The sequence below is a fragment of the Monodon monoceros genome, unplaced genomic scaffold, assembly GCF_005190385.1.
Source record: "Monodon monoceros isolate NGI ecotype Baffin Bay Population unplaced genomic scaffold, NGI_Narwhal_1 Super_Scaffold_18, whole genome shotgun sequence".
Taxonomy (NCBI): Eukaryota; Metazoa; Chordata; class Mammalia; order Artiodactyla; family Monodontidae; genus Monodon; species Monodon monoceros.
Window position 1 is genome coordinate 12,179,175 of NW_021703774.1, and position 15,556 is coordinate 12,194,730.

The window sequence follows — 15,556 nt, forward strand, 5'->3', positions numbered from 1 at the left end:
GCTCTTTTACTTCAGGAGATTTGGGGAGTACAAACTATTTTCATCCACTTACAGTACACAATTTATTTTAAGGATCATTTCTGGGAAGATGATTGTAATTCTAATTAAATAGCTTGTCAGGAAAGCATTTGCCTTAACAGATCTGTTGCCATCATAATATCAGCCAGATGTAAAACTGACATGCTGAAATGTTTGTCCTGCGTTTTTATCACTGCCACATTTTTTCCTCTCTCGCTTTAATCTCCACCAGGTTTGTAATTTCAAGAAAGCAAGAGTATATCACAGAAATAACTTTATCTAGAAAAATAATTACAATATATTTGCATTATCAAAAACCTAGAAAAAGAATTAATGATATTTAAAGATGTTTACAAGTTAAACTAAGATCTGATTAAAAGGCCAGGCTTTTTATAGTTGATAATCGACAGTTTTGTGGTTAATATTTTTAATTAAAGGAATCTAATTTATTCTACATAGCCTCATCATTATCCAAATAGGTAGCTTACAGAATGTTTGATTTTTCTAAAGAAGTTGGATTATTCTCTCAATATTTTCTCCCTTTTACTGTAAAATTTGAAGGAACCAATAAATATTATGGAGGTCCAATATAAAACATTCTTGTTTTGCACCTCAATCCTGAATCATTTATAATAAAAAACAAACTCATATGTACAACAGAAATATCAATTTTAATATTGTTAAATATGAACTGGAAATCATGGCTAGTAGTTTTCCTATAGCTAAACCCTCAGAATGCATATTCAGTGCCAAAGTGTCTTAATATACCAAATTACTTCACAAAATGGAGCCAGCTCCTCACATGAAGAAGCAAAGTAGAATGTGTATTTACTTCAAGCAGCTTGATTCCCAAGGAGAAAATTGAAAGAGCCAAACTGAAAATATCCCAAATTTATGTCCCCCGCCCAATGTACCTAGCAGAATATTTACTCCTTTATTATGAAATTTCTTTTAAGCCAAAGGAAACATCAAGAATGGGGTTGCAGCACTATTCCCAACAGATATCTAAGTGCACTTTTTGTAAGGCCAAACTCTAAACGGCATCGACTTATTGACTTTCTCTTCCCTGTTCTATCCACCACCAGTGCCAACTACTTTCGAGTTCTGTGTCCTTTACTTTGTTAATAAAACTTGTTTGGAAATCATCAATTCAATCATTTATGTATGCATTTGCTTTAATCAGTTACCTTTGAAGATGAGATCGTTTTAAAATCATGTGATTGAAAAAAAACAAGAAGAAAAAGCTATTAACTTTAGGCAAGGATGACTAACCTAAGAAGCCACTTTTAGAACAGTCTAAACTTGCCTTAAAAAACAATACACACACATTTATTTTTTTCTTTCTTTTAATCTCTATTTATCAAACACCTACTAAGTATCATACCAAATGATATATGCTGTGAATTTTTGAGAATGCAAAAGGACAGCTTAACTATCTGACAGTTTCTTAAAACCTTCAACATACATCTGACATAAGATCTAGTCATTCATCTCTTAGAGAAATGTAAACATATGTTACTATAAAGACATTTAAACTTCTGTTCCTAGTTGTAGCTTTATTTACAATAAAGCAAAAACTAGAAACAACACATATGTCCATCAGCTGGTGCGTGGATAAAAAAATGGTGGTGTATCCATACAATATAATTCTACCCAGGACTGAAAAAGAATGAACTATTGATCCCAACATCAGAGATGTATGTCAAAGTTATTTTGTTGAGTGATAGAAGCCAGACATCAAATAATACATGCTATATGGTTTCATTTACAAAAAATTCTGTAAAATGCAAACTAGTTTATACTTACTGAGCACAGATCAGTGCTTTCTTGGGGTGAGGTGGGATGAGGTTACAAAGGGCCATGAGTAAACAAGGGTGATGAATGTGTTCACCATCTTATTGTGAGAGTGGTTCAAGGATGTACACACATCAAGCCTACCAAATGGTGTACTTGAAAAAGATGCAGCTTATTGTATATCAATTCTACAACAACAAGGCTGTTTTCTAAAAAAGAAAAACATTTCTGATAAAATTTCACACACTTTCAAAGTAAAAAAAGAAAGCTAAGATGTACATTCTCACTACTTTAATTCTATATTATATTGGAGAACATGGCCAGTGCAATAAGAAAAAAAAAAAAGGAAAAAATTATAAAATGAAATAGTAGACAGAGTATGGAAAGACAGAAGTAAATCTGTCTTTATTTATAATTATATAATGTACAAAGAAGGTACATATAATTTTTAAAAAGCTGAAAATTAGTTAAAAATATATCCCAGGAATTAAGAAAATAACAGCAAAAACAAAGCCAAAGAATGTATAAGGATGACTTAATATGAAATAATAAAATTTAAAATAAATAAATATGAAATCAAATATTAAAACAAAAAATATGTAATAGTGTGGGTCCACAAAACCAAAAGTTTGTTTTTTGAAAACAACTCTAAATTTTACCAATAATCTATGGTAGTAATCATGAATATTAAGGGATAACAAAGTCACGATTTTAGTCATGACAAATAGTTGAAACTACAGTTACTTAAATGCTTAAGAAATATTAAGGGGAGTTATGTACATTTTTTTTTTTTTTTTTTTTTTTGCGGTACGCGGGCCTCTCACTGTTGTGGCCTCTCCCATTGCGGAGCACAGGCTCCGGACGCGCAGGCTCAGCGGCCATGGCTCACGGGCCCAGCCGCTCCGCGGCATGTGGGATCTTCCCGAACTGGCGCACGAACCCGTGTCCCCTGCATCGGCAGGCGGACTCTCAACCACTGCGCCACCAGGGAAGCCCTATTAAGGGGAGTTATGTACATTTTGACAATAAACTTGATCTTTTAAACAAAAGCAGACATTTTTGGAAAGAAAATCTCAATAAACATGAAGCCAGAGAACATAAAATTAAACTTTATGTTCTATAACTACTAAAGAAGCAATACTTTTCCAATACATTTCCTCAAGCAAAACATTCTTAGCACAAATGATTTTACCAAGAAGTTCTACCAAATATGTGAAGAAACAATATTGCAATCTTATATAAACTTTACAGAGATGCAAGATGGCTTGGAAATGTAGGTGACAAATGGAATATTTGATGAGCATTGCTGTGAATGCTATACAATTGAAAAGATTACTCCATGTTGATTAAAAACATAAATGTGGAAACATCAAAATTATAAAACTTTTCAGAAGATAATATCTTATATGAAATTTAAAAAATGTTAATAGGTTAATAGGTGGCACTTTGTCCCTAACAATCAATGCAGAATTAACAGGCTGAGGTAGCAGCTGAAGGCATTCTTGCCCACTACTTATCGGGAACTCTGAACAAAAGCCTGCTGGAAGCATGGTTAGGCCCAGGATGGCTATACTGTTTCTTCATTGCTCTCTTGGTTTTCAGCAGATTCAGAATTCCCCATATGCCATAGTCAGGCACAGGGGACCCGTCAAAAAACTACGGACTCTTACATATAGAATGGATGGACAAGATCCTACTGTGTAGCACAGGGAACTATAGTCAACATCCTGGGATAAACCATAATGGAAAATAATATAAAAAAAAGAATGTCTATATGTGTATAACTGAGTCACTTTGCTGTTCAGCAAAAATTAACACAACATTATAAATTAACAATACCTCAATTTAAAAAAAAAGACTACAGACTCAAAGAGACATTATATAGGTGACTGGTTTTCAGAGCAAGATAACCTCATAGGTGTGGACAATAGTTAGGGCCAGAGTCATCAGCACCAGTGGCTTTGTCCCACACCTCACAGCAAGGACTGCTCTTTCCTAGTAAACTGTGTGCCATCCTGGGTTGGAGAAGGAGGTGTGGGGAAAACAGTACTAGAGGCAGTTCACGTCTAAACTGAGTAAATATTTATTTAAAAGTAACTGCCTTAAAGCAGAGTAGATGGTTATCATCATTTGTAAATGTAAAGTTATTCCAAACCCCATCATGAGAGAGAATTAAATGACATGTTACAGGAAAAATTGTATGCACAGAAGTATTTCTATATACATATTTGTATTTCTATATACATGTACATCTATATGTAAATACAGTTACATACATATGTGTGTATCATATATATGGATATCAGATGTCTTTCTAGTGTACACATTTGTGTATGTGTATATTAATTGTTTCCCCAAATCTCTAAAATCTTAACACTTATTACCTATGAATAGTGCCTTATCAAACAGTTATCTTTATCTATACTGTTTATATTTTTAATATTTCCATAGATAGGTCATTTAATATTACCATAGTTTATGATGAATAAAAAGTAAGTTCATTCAAATGCATTTAAACAACATAAAATACCTTATTATTTTTTTTGCTTCATTGTACATTTAAGTGTGATTTAATCATGTTGAGTATCAGTTATCTCTTAGAACTACTGAGGAATGAACAAAGTATGTTAATAGTTGGTAGAAGTGTTTATGTGTTTCTGAGTATATATGCATTAAATTTTATGGAGATTATTTACAACAGGGATCTACTTACCTTGATTCCTTCTTTTGACAGTCATTGTCAATATAGCTTGATAATAAATGTGTTTAATCCCAAATTGCACAGAGGATTTTGAGTAATAGTATATACATGACTTCCAGCTCCCAAACACAAACATAAATTCACAATATACGTTCATACACACACACACACACACACACACACACACCACACACACACAAGTACAGTCATATTTCACATGGTAAGAAAGAAAGCAACAAATAAATATTTGGAATTCTCAAAATATTTCAGAACTTATACCTAAATAATGAATATAATAAACATATTAGAATATTCCGGGCTAGAAAGAAGAGACATACAGATTTTATTTATTTAATGAACGTAAGTACCCATGTTTAAATAATGAAGCACCTTAATAATCACTCTAGTCTCAGAAACTCAATACTAGAATATATAATGTGTCTCCTAGGGAAAAAAACTGGAAAAAGTGGGTCACAAACTTTTGAAATATAATAAAGTGTTCTTGAAATCTAAGACCTCTAGTAATCTGAGACGTTCATTGCTTTTATGCACTTGAATGTTCTGTAATCTCGTTTAATCATTTTTCCTCCCTTCCTTTCTCTCTATAGTTTTTTAAAAATTTTATTTCTTCCCTGATATTTCTATTTCTGCTTCTATGTTCCTCTCTTGGTATCTCTTATTCATAATCCACCAAGAGGAGGGTAATTAATGGTTCAGTCAGTGTTAGCCAAAATGTAGTTTGCCAAAGGGGGGCAACTTCCAAATTTTAGCTCTGTGTTTAGATCATCTGCATCACTACCCACAGTATCAAATTTTATTTTTTACCAGTAAGTGCCTCTTGGCCAGCACCTGAAGTGGGCTGAATACTAAAAGGTAACATATATTGGAATATGACCTTTGCATTCACTAAATCAACAATTATTTGTGAGAGTTTACAATATGCCTGACACTCTTTTAGGCAACTGGCCTACATCAGTAAATGAACAAAATCTTCTAATTGTTTAGTTTAAATCTTTGCTGTCCGATGTGGTAGGCACTAGCCACATGTGATTTTATAAATTTAAATTGAATTAAATTAAATTAGAAATTCATTCCTCAGTCAAACTAGCATCATTCCAAGTGCTCAACAGCCACATGTGGCCAGTAGCTACCATATTGGACAGTACAGATTACAGCGTATTTTCATCATCATAGAAACTTCTGTTGTATAGGATGGCAGTTGTCTAAGTGATAGGTTGCCAGCCTTCTGCATACTTGCCTATATGCAGTTGCCTTTAACTAGAATCAATGTCTACTTTACTGCTTAGTAAAAGTATCAGGGTTTTCACAACCATACAAATTTAGATCAAAAAACACACTGAAAAAATTTCCTCAGAAGGAAGATGACTGTGAGTCTTATAAATTAAAAAGATTACATATTGCAAGTGTTTTTCAACATGTTATTATTAAACTCTTTTTTAAAACTCAGTCTCTTGAAAACTGTCATTTCCTCTCATTAACTCTGGAATGTGGATGACTAAAATTAAGGATAAAATCACCTGCTATCTGGGGACTAACGTACGTAATGATTTGAGCGTCAGAGAGGCTGTTTTCAGAATCTATTTCAATTAAGAAGGAAAATGTCAGACTAAATAACATACTCTACAGCATGGAAACCAAGGCCATCTAACTAAGGCCACCACAACAGACCACTCCAGAGAGCTTCATTCCAATCTTTCTTTTTATTAGTACTTGAAAACTCTCAATAAATGTTCTATTTTGTAATTGTATAATAAGATGGTGATAATATTTTCAATAATCTTTCAAAATAAAAATTTAAATACCTCTTCAAATGCATGAAGTATTCTACCAGGCACTTTTATTAAAATAAAATATCTGTTTTTTCTCAAGAAAAATTGTTTAAATCATTATAAGGATGATTAAATAACAAGTATTTGTAGAAACTGTATGTTAGAATGACTATTCTGTTTTCTTTGTTTTTCTTCTATAAAGATATATTTAGTTTGGATTATAATTCTTAGCAATATAGTGAATTTCCATGACCCCAAAAGAGGGTGAGCTAATATTGACAGCTGGCTTCCTTCATGAACACTTTGAGAAATCCACGGGAAGAATGAAAATGGGTCGTTCTTGTAGGTGAGGGAGAATTTTTCAGAACAAGATGTGGAAACTCACTGGTTAACTAGTGCTCATTCTAATCTACTGAGCTACAGAGCACAAGGATGAAGTGATTGCAGTGGAAACACCATGCTTTTTAAAAACTTATCGTTACTTTGTGGAGGTATAAATCTTCGCTCTTTGCCTTGAGGAGATCCCTCACCTCCCACACCACTGCCCCTTCAGCTCTTCTAGACGGCACAAACTGGGTCTGAGGACCAATTTCTCCTCTTTGTACATTTTGAGAAACAATTTATGATTGTAACTGCAACAGACGGAGAAAAAAATCTGAAAAACCAGACGAAGCAGATGGAATAAACAAAAATAATTATTTTCAATGTATCATGTAATATCAGAAAAAGTGACCATGAATTACTTATGAACTAAAATTCAAAAAAGGTTAACAAAGCTCAGACCATGATTTCTGATCACATGACAATTTGAAAATAAAAATCAGAGGATAATTATAAATATTCATGTCTGAAAATGAGAGAATTCAAAATTAGTACAAAGTGAAATTAAAAAAATAAAACTTGGATAGAAAGAAATATAAATGTGTATCAAAACCTTTGTACATCCTCAAACCCCAGGCACTGATGGCTTTACAGTGAACTTTAATGTATTCTCCTGGGAAAACAGCCCTGACCATATACAAGTTTTCTAAAAATAGAAAGATATAAAAGGCTAATACACTCACTTTATTAGGATACTGTAACTAACTAAAATATAATTAGAGCAGGAATGCCAGGATAATTTAGCCAAGAAAGAAAAGAAAAGAAACAAAAAGAGAAAAAATACACTCACTTTCCATGTGATTTAACACATCAATGACCTTAAAGAGAAAACTGATATGGCAAGCTTAAAAAAAGAGAATCATCTGGAAAAGTTCAACATCTATGTTTTATAAAAATTCTTGGAAGCCAACACTAAAAATAAACTTTCTTAACTTCATAAAATTGCACAGCAAAAAATCTACAATTATTTTCTACTTACTGAGAAAATTTGGGGTATGCTTGCCTCATTACATGACCATATTAAGATTTCCCTGTCACCACCATCACCATACTTGTCATCATGTTCCAGCACAGTTCTAATACCCTGATCAATACAATATGACAGGAAATAAATTAAATGGATAATTTTAATAGTAAGGAAATAAAAGAGATAACATATTTATTATTTGCAGATATATATTCTACTAGAACAACCAGTAGATTCTTCCCTTAAATTTAAAGTTTTAATTGCATTTTTCGATCATTGAATAGAATGAAAAATTCTAAAAGTCACCCATATTAGCACCCTTACTACATGTAATTGTTTTATGTATATATATAAAACACTGTGTATATATATATATACATGCACATATATGTGTATATTTATGTACATATAATTTTGCACCGATATGTATTTAATATTACCAGCAGCATTTTCCTTATAATATATTGTATTCACAATAGCTATTTTAGTTTTTTAGTTTAAAAAAATGTTTTCCTCCAGTTTTTCTTTGAGATGTAATTGCTATACAGCACTGTATATATGTAAGGTGTACAGCATAATGATTTGACTTACATACATCATGAAATGATGACCACAGTAAGTTTAGTGAAACTTTACCACCTCATATATATACAAGATAAAAGAAAAAGAAACAATTTTTTTTTCTTGTGATAATTTTTAGGATTTACTCTCTTAACTTTCGGAGATAAGATACAGCAGAGTTAGTTATGTTAATCATGTTGCCCTTTACATCCCTAGTACCATACAAAGATAGTATATTATTCTTGACTATATTCCCCCTGCTGTACATTTCTTCCCCATGTCTCATATTTTGCAACTGGACTTTGTACCTCTTAATTTCCTTTGACTATTTCACTCATCCTTTTATCCCCTTCCCCTCCAGCAACTACCTGTTTGTTTTCTGTATCTATGACACTGTTTCTGTTTTATGTTTGTCATTTGTTTTGTTTTTTAGATTCCAGGTGAAATCACACAGTATTTGTCTTTCTTTCTCTGACTTATTATACATAGCATAATACCATCTAGGTCTCATTTCCTACAGCCCTTTGGCTCTCCCATTTGCAAGCCCCACCAGCCTTCAAATCCAGAAGTTCTGCGGGCTTGTTTTCCCAGTGTAAGTCCCCTGGGTTGGAGAGCCTGATGTGAGGCTTGGACAGCTTTGCTCCTTAAGAAGAACTTCGGCAGTTAGGATTATCCCCTTGTTTGTGGGTCGGAGGTGTGGGTCTTGACTATAAAGCATCTCTGCCTCTTTTACCTGGCTTGTTGTAGTTCCTTTTTTATATGTTTAGCTGTGGAAAATCTTCTCTGCTGGTCTTCAAGTTGTTCCCATCAATAGTTGCTCTGTAAATAGTTGTAATGATGTACCCGTGGGAGCAGGGGAGCTCAGGGTCTTCCTACTCTGCCATCTTGGCCACATTCCATAAAAAAACAAGTGGATTTAACAGAAAAGTTCTATAGCTTCAATCCTCAAAGAAAGAATCAGAAGAGAGCCTGGAATGTATAAATGAAAGAATAAGCAAAAGTCTATTTTTTCTCTTGAAAACTGAAGAAGCTTGAAGAAGATGGGAGTGGAAATAGTTTTTGTAGAGACTGAGCCTGAGTTGATGAGAAAAACATAGAAACATAATAAAACTGTAATATTGAAGCTTAGGTTGATGGTATTGTCTGGGGATTTTTGGTGAAACAAATATTTTAGTTGTGTGATTTTTTTTCTAACTGCTAATGGTAACCAGCAGGTCTAACGGTGATCAGGCTAATGATGGGCATGCATATTTGAAGATTTGCTAAGGGAATACAAGGAAAGGCTAAAGGACATGTTAGTTTGGTAGTTTGACAAAGGGTTATTTTAAAAAGTGAATCAAGAAATTTATGCTGGATAAAGAGAAAAAATACAGCAGAAATAAATTCCCAAAATAGTATATCTAAGCACATTATTTTCAAATTATAGAAAATCAAAGATAAAGAAAAATCCCTAAAAGAAGCTAGGAGTCAGGGGGAGAAACCCCTTACTTATAGAGGAACAAAGGTAAAAATTACTTATAGCTTATCTTCAGAAAAACATGCAAGCAAGAACAGAATAGAGTGAAATATTTAAAGTGTTGAGGAAAAAACCCCACCATATATGAGACCCAATTCATAGGGGAAAAGGAAATAAATTAATGGCCTAGAGGTTCTGATAATTTTGGCTAAAAGGTTTAGTGGAAATAATAATTTCTTTCACTGGAAGAAATGGGAAGTTGTGTTTGGAATGTGAGTGGTGAAAACTTAATAATCTAAACTCAATAATATTCTGAAGGAATAGAAATCTAAGTCAAGAATTTTAAATCCATGCCAACTATGAGAACAGTTGCTGACCTGCAGAAGTTGTTATGGGCCATTGTATACAACATTCATCAACTGAGAACATGCAGTAGCTGAGCTTAAGGACTATGATAAAATAATATGTCTTTATCCTTTAGAAGTCCTTGAATGGAAAACCATAATGACAAGATGAAATAATTTCACACAGGTTGTAAAGAATGGGAAACATCAAATATATTGTTGATGAATGTGAATTGCCTCAGATAGGACTTTTTATATACGTCTTGGTACTTACTAACATGGAGCTCCTTTGGCTGTATTAAATGTCATCTCCAAGCAAAAGATGTACTACATTTAAGATATGCATATGTTCTTTATATAACTTTACAGAAATAATCATTGTAATATGGTCATTTCATATTCCTACAGGATCTAGTTCCCAAAAGAGCTCCATTTTGCATGTCATACTCATAACCTTTTACATTAAAACCTGCTTTTGCTAGGTGATTAGATGTGATCTGAGATGCTATATCAGAGCCAATGCAAGCTATCATAATTTTAAGGGAGAAGCTCACATTATGATATTATAGCCCCTATAAAACACATTTCTATTTCTATTCTTTTCATTAAACATAATTCCTGAAAAATTGTAGAATTACCGAAAGAATTACAACTTACTTTTCAAAGAATACACCTTGTATGATACAATAACATGCTATGAACCTTTTCTGTTAATTATCTTAAAAATCTGAATTGAGGCATTCACCCTCTTTTCAAAGGATGCACAACTTCTTTATAGGTTTTCTTTTTTTAACTTTCTATAATCAAATTTACTTTCTCTGGCTTTTTCTCTTTCCCTTTACATGGATAACTTTTTTTTCAAGTTAGCCTCTGAATTAATTATTGAATGAAAGGAAGTGTTTTTTAAAAGAGATTTTCTAAACTCTTTCTCTTACAAATACCTTACCACTGTTACAACATGGCTTGAATGCAGATAGAAAATGGAAAATGCTGTTTACCCTCACAGGGGGCAATTGTTGAATTAGTGTAATTGTTATTACATGCTCTCGACTAGAAGGACAAATACATAAGCAGGACATAGTTCTTTTTTAATGATTTGTCTGTGCTCTGTTATTTGAAAAGTGGATTGCTTCATATTGAATCCAACTGCATACACTAATGGCCTGCATTTTTTTCTTTTATTTAGAAACACAACCTACATCTTTGTGGGCAGCAATAAACTAAGTTAAAATGAAATAAAACAAAATAACAGGGAAAGTGAGTAACATATTTTATTCTTCCTTTCAAGTGTTTTATGGGTTGGTAATGACATTTGAGCTGCCTTTTAGTGGAACTTCTAAGAAAGCCCCTTAAATGGGGTTTCCTGGGCAAGTCCCCTTTAATCCCTCCCTTTACTCTTTGATAACAGAGCTAATGGAAGGGATGCTGGAGAAGAGTTAAAGAAGAGCTGGATCAATGAAACTTCTGACACCTTGGACTGCCTAATTTCGTACCTTTTTTTCTTCCTTGAAAAAGCATATTTGTAAACTTCTATTTGTCACTATATTTTGGATGTTCTTACATGAAGTGGAATGGAATCCTACATGAAACAGTCTAAATAAGATAATATCAGAAATAAGCAAAAAAAAATTTAAGGCCTATTTGTGAGAAAAAATTCCAAATTTTGCATGTAACACGGACAATCAGAAAACCATAAAATGTAAAGGTTATCAAACTAAAAAATCTCAGGTCTTATAAAATATCATATTTAATAACATAGATCACACCATGACTGTTGAAAAACACTTTTTGAAGACATATATATATATATATATATATATATATATATTTTTTTTTTTTTTTTTTTTTTTTTTTTTTTGCGGTACGCGGGCCTCTCACTGTTGTGGCCTCTCCCGTTGCGGAGCACAGGCTCCGGACGCGCAGGCTCAGCGGCCATGGCTCACGGGCCCAGCCGCTCCACGGCATGTGGGATCTTCCCGGACCGAGGCACGAACCCGCGTCCCCTGCATCAGCAGGCGGAGTCTCAACCACTGCGCCACCAGGGAAGCCCCAATTTATATATTTTTAAATGCCAATTATTACATGAAGCTAGAGATGGGCAATAACAGAATATTGGAGGCAGTAAAAAAAAAAAAAAAGAATCTAAACAAATTTTTGAGCAAAAATACCAACATCTGCTTTTTTGGGTCATGATAATAATAGCCTCAGTATCAAGACATGTCCAGCCTCTGTAGCTGCCAGGATTCGAGGTAGAGGGCATGATGCACTTTGGCTTCCAGAGACAAATTTGGTCCCAATGGTGACCAGTAAAAACCATCATAACTACTCTATTGTCATGACTACTCTATTGGACATAAAAATTTATGACATATTAAGGAGCAGAGGGAAAGAAGAATAGAACCCCTTCTAATTTGGACAAGGAGGGCTTGGAATTGTTATACTTTAGAATATTCATGCAAAATAAAACTGAACAAAAATGAAACTAAATATATAGATTAATTTTTTACCCACACCTGCTGTTGAGTGATCTGCCAAGAAATAGGAGAAGAAAAAAAAAGAAATAGTTAAGAAAAAAAACTCTCTTGGGCTTCCCTGGTGGCGCAGTGGTTGGCAGTCCGCCTGCCGATGCAGGGGACACGGGTTCGTGCTCTGGTCCGGGAAGATCCCACATGCTGCGGAGCGGCTGGGCCTGTGCGGGGGGCCGCAGCAGTGAGAGGTCCGCGTACCGCAAAAAACCAAAAACACACAAAAAAACCTCTCCTATTCTCAAGCACTCAAATGCTAAAGTACTTAAAATAGATTTATTGTATTATTTTTATACTTGCAGCATGCAGTGTCTCATTAACTCATCTAATTAGCATCTTCTACTAATGAGGTCTAGATTAGGGACTTTCTTTTTATATGAACCAATTAGTTTTCATTTCTAACATGGACTGTTTCACTGAAACTGTATGTGGGCATTTTGAAAATTCTTATAATCACCAATGGGTATGTACTGATGTATCAAAGTATCATGTTGTACACTCTAAATATATACAATTTTTACTGTCAATTACATCTCAATAAACTTGGAAAAATGTGTAACTCTATTGGTAGCTACTATATATCACAACGAACTATTATATTTTATCACGATAAAAAGATATACAAATATTTTAATTATATTCAAATCATGATTACAGATATGAAGCATATGATACTTTAATGGAATATTTAGCTCAATAATGCAAAAAGAATATGTTTCTACATATTCTTCATCCATTACAAAACATTCATATAGTTCTTAATTCTTCCTTTATAAATAAATCACGTTTGTAGTTACATTTGTATAAATAGATACATACAATTGAAATCATTTTGTATGAGTATTTATAGATTATTATTATTATTATTATTATAGCTTGAGTACTCCTCTATATTTACCCCAGGAACCACATTCTATCTATAGCATTACTGACCCATGAGAGAGGAAAAAAAACACAGCGGCTTTTTAAAGTTTCTATTATCGTATGGTTTGCTAAAAAAGGTTATATGGCCAAGCCTGTCGCCAGTATTTCAGCTAAATATTCTGCATAGAAGAGCACAAAAATTTTGGGAACAATAATGCAATCTAGCTCATTTAGTGGATACATTTTAAAATCCTCAGCTAAATGTTAAACATCTTATTCAAATTGCCTGGGTTATTTATCTATTACTTTCCCCAAACATATATCTATGTAAAGCTATAATAAAATTTAAGTTTCCATTCCATTGATAACTAAAGCAATGGCATCAGACTTTTAACGTACAATTGTTAATACGTTTGGGGTTATGCTTATTCGATTATGTGAGATCATGGTGCGCCTCTGTATTAATCTGCTCAGGCTGCCATAACAAAATACCATATACCAAGTGACTTAAACAACAGACGTTTTATTTTTCACAGTTCAGGAAGTAGGAAGTCAGAGATCAGGGTGCCAGTATTGTCAGTTTCTGATGAGGTCTCTCTTTCTGGCTGGTTAGCAGCAACTATCTCCTAGTATACATGGAGAGAGAACAAGCCCTCTAATATTTCTTCCTATAAAGGCACTAATCCCATTAGACCAGAGCCCCACCTGCAAGACCCAAATTATCTCCCAAAGGCCTCCAAGTACCATCACATTGAAGGTTAGGCTTAAACATATGAATCTGAGGGGGGACACAAATACTCAGCCCATAAGAGCCTGCAACTTCTAATTCCATGCCTCCTTTTCCTTTTTGCTGCTTACTGTTTAAATCTTATTGTTGTAAGAAAATTCTATCTGAGTAGATGTCTCCGTTTGATGCTTTTGAAGTACTGATTTATTTTGAAGTCTTTATAATCGTAGTCTTCATTTTGATGTATTTGTGTCTGTGCATTGTTGCCCAGGAGCCATACCTGCTCTCAGTTCTCATTACGAGGACTCAACACTATTGTCAATGCTCTGGATTTCACCTCATTTGTGAAAGAAGTTGTGCTCTCTCCCTTAAAATATGGAGATGAGCCTAGATTATACAGGTGTGCCCAATGTAATCAGAAGGGTGCTTAAAAGTTCAGGAAGAAGACAGGAGAGAAAGTCAGAGGAAGATGTAACTATGACAGAAAACCACAGAAAGAGGCAAAGTTGCTGCCTTTGAGATAAAGGAAGGGGCCCGCGATACCTGGAATGTTGGGAGGCTTTAAAGGCTGGAAAGAACAAGAAAATGGATTCTTCCCTCCAGTGTCCAGAAAGGAATTCAGCCCTGCTGACACCTCAATTTTAGCTCAATGAAGCCTGTGTTGGACTTCTACTCTATGCAAGTATAAGATAATAAATATGTGTTACTTAAGCCACTGTGGTAATTGGTTACAGTAGTTATAAAAAAACAAATACAAGTTTTCAGAAGGAAAAAATATAGCATTTCATATCTAGTTTTGGATACTTAGAATATTTCTAAACCTGTGAATAACAGAATACACTAATAAATTGTAATGTGTCCTATCACACCTACAGTGACAATAAACAGGAATTAATTCCATGTATAGGCGAAAATTGCATTTGGGAAATTATAACCAAAACAGTATGTACTAAATAAAAGTGTTCAAGCTAATTGTTTTGTCAATATCTCAGAAATTACTACTTTCTTGGATAATATTGAATATTATTTGCTGAGAGTGGGGAATGGAATGTCAAGTTAGTGCAGACAAGACAGTGATCAAATTATACCTATTAGAGGTGGATGGACCTAGAGTCTGTCATACAGAGAGGAGTAAGTCAGAAAGAGAAAGACAAATACCGTATGCTAATATATATATATGGAATCTAAGAAAAAAAAATGGTCATGAAGAACCTAGGGGCAGGATGGGAATAAAGGCGCAGACCTACTAGAGAATGGACTTGAGGGGAGAGGGAAGGGTAAGCTGGGACGAAGTGAGAGAGTGGCATGGACATATATACACTACCAAATGTAAAATTGATAGCTAGTGGGAAGCAGCCGCATAGCACAGGGAGATCAGCTAGGTGCTTTGTGACCACCTAGAGGGGTGGGATAGGGAGGGTGGAAGGG